Below are 6000 nucleotides of genomic sequence, written 5' to 3'. Positions count from 1 at the left end.
CCGGAGCGCAGCAGTTACTACCCAGCTCCCACCTCAACCCACCACGCCGTCGGATGCTCATTTAGCGGTGATGAGCTCCCAGGCTCATTGGCGTTGGAGAATTAGTTCTGCTGTTTGTGTGCTGATGCTTTATAATCTCTACATATGCATAGCTAATTTTGCTTTTAACCACACTAGCTGTTCCTCTCAATCTCTAAAACCCCCTGAGAACTGGCAGAATCTCATTGGTTCCCATTTTCATGATACACGCTCCTAACACACGCAATTACTGCATGCGTAATTACCAGCTCACATAGGCTCAATTATTAGTTTCTAAATCAGGTATTTAGCTAGTCCTTCTAAATCACTGGGAGGGTGATTTAAACACAGTTTCATATACCCTTGTCGTGCCAGCCTCACTGAAACGGTTTGGGTTTGCAGTAAATTGCACAGTATCCAAGCCTTAGTGCCTTCTGTTTTATAAGCAGGATCTATCATCTCAGAACAAGTAAAATCCTTTAACGCACAGAATCCTTTTAAATTTCTGAGCATGTGGCTAAAGCAAACTGCCTTGAACAAAGGTTGAAAAATGGACCAACCTAAGCATTCAGTGTAACAAAAGAGCGTCAAGAGATCTGAAAGCAGACCAAAAGCGGCAGGCATATTTTTCCGAATATATAGCACAAGGGAATAAGCGTGAATATCCAATTCAGATGGATCTTGGCTCAAGTGGGAAATATGCAGTCAAATGACAGTCTGGCTTTACGGTGAGCTGTGATGTAGGACATTCTGACATCTAGCATAGAAACTTTATTGATGCCTCACAGCACTTGGTGCCCTGAAGTCGTTGTGAACCACCTTAAGCATCAAGTACAGATGCTAACAGCTAGTGAACCAGGCTGTGAAAAGCGAGGAGAAAGTTAAAAACAAAGTTTGCAGTTTAAGACAAAGCACTTCTATTGCTTTGAGGGGTGAGGAGGGGAAAGAAGTCCTGGTGGCTTACTTATAGCATTGTATAAACCCAGAATTTTGCTTCGAAACACATTAATACTGTTAAATCATGACAGGCATACTTCTCTCTTGCAACACTACAAAATTAGGCTTTTCAAGAATACCCCTTACATGTGGTTTCGCAAACTGTGTTTACGCTGACCCCGGTGTTACAATTCTACCTTGGCATCTACTAGCGTCTACCTCTAGGGGCTAGACAGCAGCTGTAGGACAAGATACACCCATCTTACGTACCTACAGATATTCAAAGCTAGTCACACCTAGATTCCCACGCTGAGAACACTACTCAAAAACACAACTGTTTGAAAAACAGCCTAGCAACTGAAAGCCTGCTGCCATCATTCAGCCAGGATCTGTCCTTTTGTGCTTCCACCGCCCCTGCCACGGAAATACCAGTTACCAGAAAGCAAGAAGCTCCAGGCTCTCACCCGGTCGCAGCACTACAGACCCAGACAGCGATGTCTGGCACCGTCCCCACGCTGCAGTGCATAAAGACACTGCACTGTAGAAAGATGCAGCAGAGAGGAAGGTCATAGAAATCATAGAATTATAGAATCATAGAAAGTTTTGGGTCGGAAGGGACCCCTAGAGGTCATCTAGTCGAACCCCCCCGCAGCGAGCAGGGACACCACTAACTAGATCAGGTTGCTCAGAGCCCTGTCCAACCTGGTCTTGAATGTTTCCAGGGATGGGGCCTCCACTACCTCTCTGGGCAATCCGTTCCAGTGTTTCACCACCCTCATTGTAAAGAATTTCTTCCTTATATCTAGCCTAAACCTACCCTGTTTTAGTTTAAAACCATTACCCCTCATCCTGTCACTGCTGTCTCTACTAAAAAGATTGTCCCCACCTTTCCTATATGCTCCCTTTAAGTACTGACAGGCTGCAATCAGGTCTCCCCGCAGCCTTCTCTTCTCCAGGCTGTCCTCATAGGAGAGGTGCTCCAGCCCTCGGGTCATTTTTGTAGCCCTCCTTTGGACCCGCTCCAACAGTTCCATGTCCTTCTTGTGCTGAGGGCTCCAGAGCTGAACGCAGGACTCCAGGTGAGGTCTCACCAGAGCAGAGTAGAGGGGCAGAATCACCTCTCTCGACCTGCTGGCCACACTTCTCTTGATGCAGCCCAGGACACGGTTGGCCCTCTGGGCTGCCAGTGCACATTGCTGGAACATGTCCAGCCTTTCGTCTATCAGCACCCCCAAGTCCCTCTCAGCAGGGCTGCTCTCAATCCTTTCATCCCCCAGCCTATATTGATACCGGGGATTACCCCGACCCAGGTGTAGGACCTTGCACTTGGCCTTGTTGAACCTCATGAGGTTCACACAGGCCCACCTCTCCAGCTTGTCCAGGTCCCTCTGGATGGCATCCCGTCCTTCTGGTGTCTCAACCATACCACTCAACTTGGTGTCATCTGCAAACTTGCTGAGGGTACACTCGATGTCGCTGTCCATGTCATTGATAAATATATTGAACAGCACCGGTCCCAGTACGGACCCCTGAGGGACTCCACTTGTCACTGGTCTCCATTTGGACATTGAGCCATTGACCACTACCCTTTGCCTGCGACCATCCAACCAATTCCTTATCCACCGAACGGTCCACCCATCAAATCCATGGCTTTCCAATTTGGAGAGAAGGATGTTGTGGGGGACCGTGTCTAAGGCTTTACAGAAATCCAGACAGATGACATCCATTGGTTTTCCCTTTTCCACCCTTGTTGTTACACCATCATAGAAAGCCACTAGGTTGGTCAGGCAGAACTTGCCCTTGGTGAAGCCATGCTGGGTGACTCAAATCACCTCCCTGGCCTCCATGTGCCTTAGCATATCTTCTAGGAGGATCTGTTCCATGATCTTCCGAGGCACAGAGGTGAGGCTGACAGTTCGGTAGTTCCCAGGGTCCTCCTTTCTACCCTTTTTGAAAAGGGGCACAATGTTTACCTTTTTCCAGTCACTGGGGACTTCCCCTGACTGCCAGGACTTTTCAAATATCACGGAGAGTGGCTTGGCAACTACATCAGCCAGTTCCCTCAGGACTCTGGGATGCATCTCATCAGGTCCCATGGACTTGTGTACATTTAGGTTCTTCAGGAGGTCCCGAACCTGGTCTTCACTTACAGCTGGAGGGATTTTACCCTCCTGGTCTCCTTCATGCCATTCATTGACTCGGGAGGGGTGAGGAGAGAGGTTGCCAGAGAAGACTGAGGCAAAAATCTTGTTGAGTACCTCAGCTTTCTCCTCATCTGCTGTTGCCAGTTTGCCGGTCTCGCTCATGAGTGGGGGTATGTTTTCTTTTACCATCTTTTTCCTGCTGACATACCTGTAGAAGCCCTTCTTGTTATTTTTCACATCCCTTGCCAAGTTCAGCTCCAGCTGTGCCTTGGCCTTCCTGACCCCATCCCTACACAACTGGGCAGCCTCCCTATACTCTTCCCAGGAAGCCAGTCCCTGCTTCCACTGCCTGTGCAGTTCCCTCTTCTTCCTTAGTTTGACCAACATCTCTTGTCTCAGCCATGCCGGTCTCTTCCCTTCTCTGCCCGACTTCTCGACCCCTTTCACCTGCGAGCAAAGATTTCTTCCACGAAAGGCCCCACATGTGCTTCCCTCCACTTGCCCGTAGGCTTTTCTGCAACTGGCTTACATTTTGTATCTTGGCAAGAAAGACAACCTAAGGATACGCGGCTTCTCTTGGCTCTGCCGCAGATTCACAGCTACCCTCTACTACAATTCTCCATTTACAGACATGGAAAAGCTGCATTTTAAGAACTCGTATCAATCCTGCCTACTTGAGAGTAAGATCTTTAGGGAGAGGATTTTTGGAGTGATTTTACAGCACCTACCACAAGATCAACCAGTGACCAAATTCTGCTCTAGTGCAAACTAATAGTAAAATAAATAGGCCTATATTAACCTCGCAATATGACATAGTAATATATTTCCTTTTTAACAAGTCTTGCCAGATCTTTTGTTGCACTTTTCTTCCTGCTGTAACAGTCTTTAAAGTGATGGTTAAAAAACCCCCCAAAACGAAACAAACAAACAAAAAAATAGTAAACTTTGCACATAGTACATCTTGCTGAGTATAGAATATTAGGAACAAGTTTCCCCCTGACTCCCTGTTTTAAGCATGACTAAATAAATGTTTAGTCAGAAGTAACACCTTGCATCTTTACACAAAAGTCTCATAGTATTGCCTGCTTCCCTTGTTCACTTCAGACAAGGCTCTGGAGTGGCTCTGTGGTTAAATAAATCACATGGAAAGCTGGAAAGCTTCAGAAAAAGTAAAATAAAAATGATATTAGACTACTCACTAAAAAGTATAATACAATCACTGTAGCAGGCAATGTGTTATTTATTATCTGCATACAAATTTAAATTTTCTGTCAGCTAGTTGGTTTGGGTTTTTTTTCCCCATTCTGACCCAGGAAAATTAAAGCACTGAAACTGGCTAAAGTACACCATCTACAGCTTTGTCCATGGTTTTGGTTTCGGTTTCTTTGTTAAATCACACCTTAAGAGCAAGAGCAAGAACTATAGAAGTGGGTCACACTTCTAACGCAGATGCTGTTATGCTAGCAAAGGCCTTTTGCCAGGAAAAAATATTCTGTTCAGGCAAACGGGAAAAGAATTTACTCTAAATAAGAAACACATTCAAGTAATACAACACTAAAGCGTCTTACCATGACATTCGCAGCCTTAGCTATACCAGCGTAAGGAGTTTTATCTGGTCACCATTGCACCCTGTTCCACAGGTAACCACATTGGTTGACACCAGTGAAGTGATCAGCTGCCTTCTCCAGGTTGCCCAATAGCTCTGTGAGCAGAGGCCTCAGGTGAAACTCTCTAATATGCTTCAAGGGAAGTGTATGGGATTAAGTTAATGCTCTAGTTTCCTTGGAGAAGATTAGAGAGCTCCTGCATGACCTTTTCTGCTGGTAAAGCTACTGAGTGAATGCTAGCAAACGGAAGAGAGCAGCACCTGAGGACCAGACTGCCTCTGGTGAACACCTCTAGGTTCAAAAGTGGACATCTGTCTAGTACCTCAGTAAATAATTTTGGTTCTTTCAAGTGCTACTGACCCCCAGCTGTCTTCTGACCTCACAAACCAGCACAGTTACCCCATAAGAACTTGTGAGTACTATGATTTGTAATAAAAAATTCTTGCATGGTGGCAGTGCTCAGGAGTTCAAGTCAACACCTAAGGCATCAGAATCACCCAAACAGAAATAGAAAGCATCTCCACACTAGTGGGACTGTGCCCTAACTAGACAAGGATTCACATGCAATTCATTATTTGAAGATTTAAAATGCAACCTGAATAGCCAAAGACAAACTTTAAACAGAATGTCACTGTCTAGGCTAACTTAGTGGCAAGTGAAGGATGGCTGTTCCTGCTGGATAAACTGATCGACCTTTGATCGAGGGGCAAGAGGTATGCACAAACCAGCTCCAGAGTTAAAGACGGGATAAACCATTCAGACTTGTTTTATGCTGATGACACCAAACTGGGAGGTGTGGTAGATACACCAGAAGGCTGTGCTGCCATTCAGCGTGACCTGGATAGGCTGGAAAGTTGGGCAGAGAGGAACCTGATGAGGTTCAACAAGGGCAAGTGCAGGGTCCTGCACCTGGGGAGGAACAACCTCATGCACCAGTACAGGCTTGGGGTGGACCTGCTGGAGAGCAGCTCTGCGGAGAGGGACCTGGGTGTCCTGGTGGATGACAGGTTAACCATGAGCCAGCAGTGTGCCCTGGCTGCCAAGAAAGCCAATGGGATCCTGGGGTGCATCAAGAAGAGTGTGGCCAGCAGGACAAGGGAGGTTCTCCTTCCCCTCTACACTGCCCTGGTGAGGCCTCATCTGGAGTACTGTGTCCAGTTCTGGGCTCCCCAGTTCAAGAAAGATGAAGAGCTACTGGAGAGAGTCCAGCGGAGGGCTACAAGGATGGTGAGGGGACTGGAGCATCTCCCCTACGAGGAGAGGTTGAGGGAACTGGGCTTGTTCAGCCTGAAGAA

Source organism: Opisthocomus hoazin, chromosome 3 (genome assembly GCF_030867145.1).
Source record: "Opisthocomus hoazin isolate bOpiHoa1 chromosome 3, bOpiHoa1.hap1, whole genome shotgun sequence".
Taxonomy (NCBI): domain Eukaryota; kingdom Metazoa; phylum Chordata; class Aves; order Opisthocomiformes; family Opisthocomidae; genus Opisthocomus; species Opisthocomus hoazin.
The sequence above is the reverse complement of the archived record's forward strand: the minus strand, read 5'-3'. Positions refer to the sequence as shown.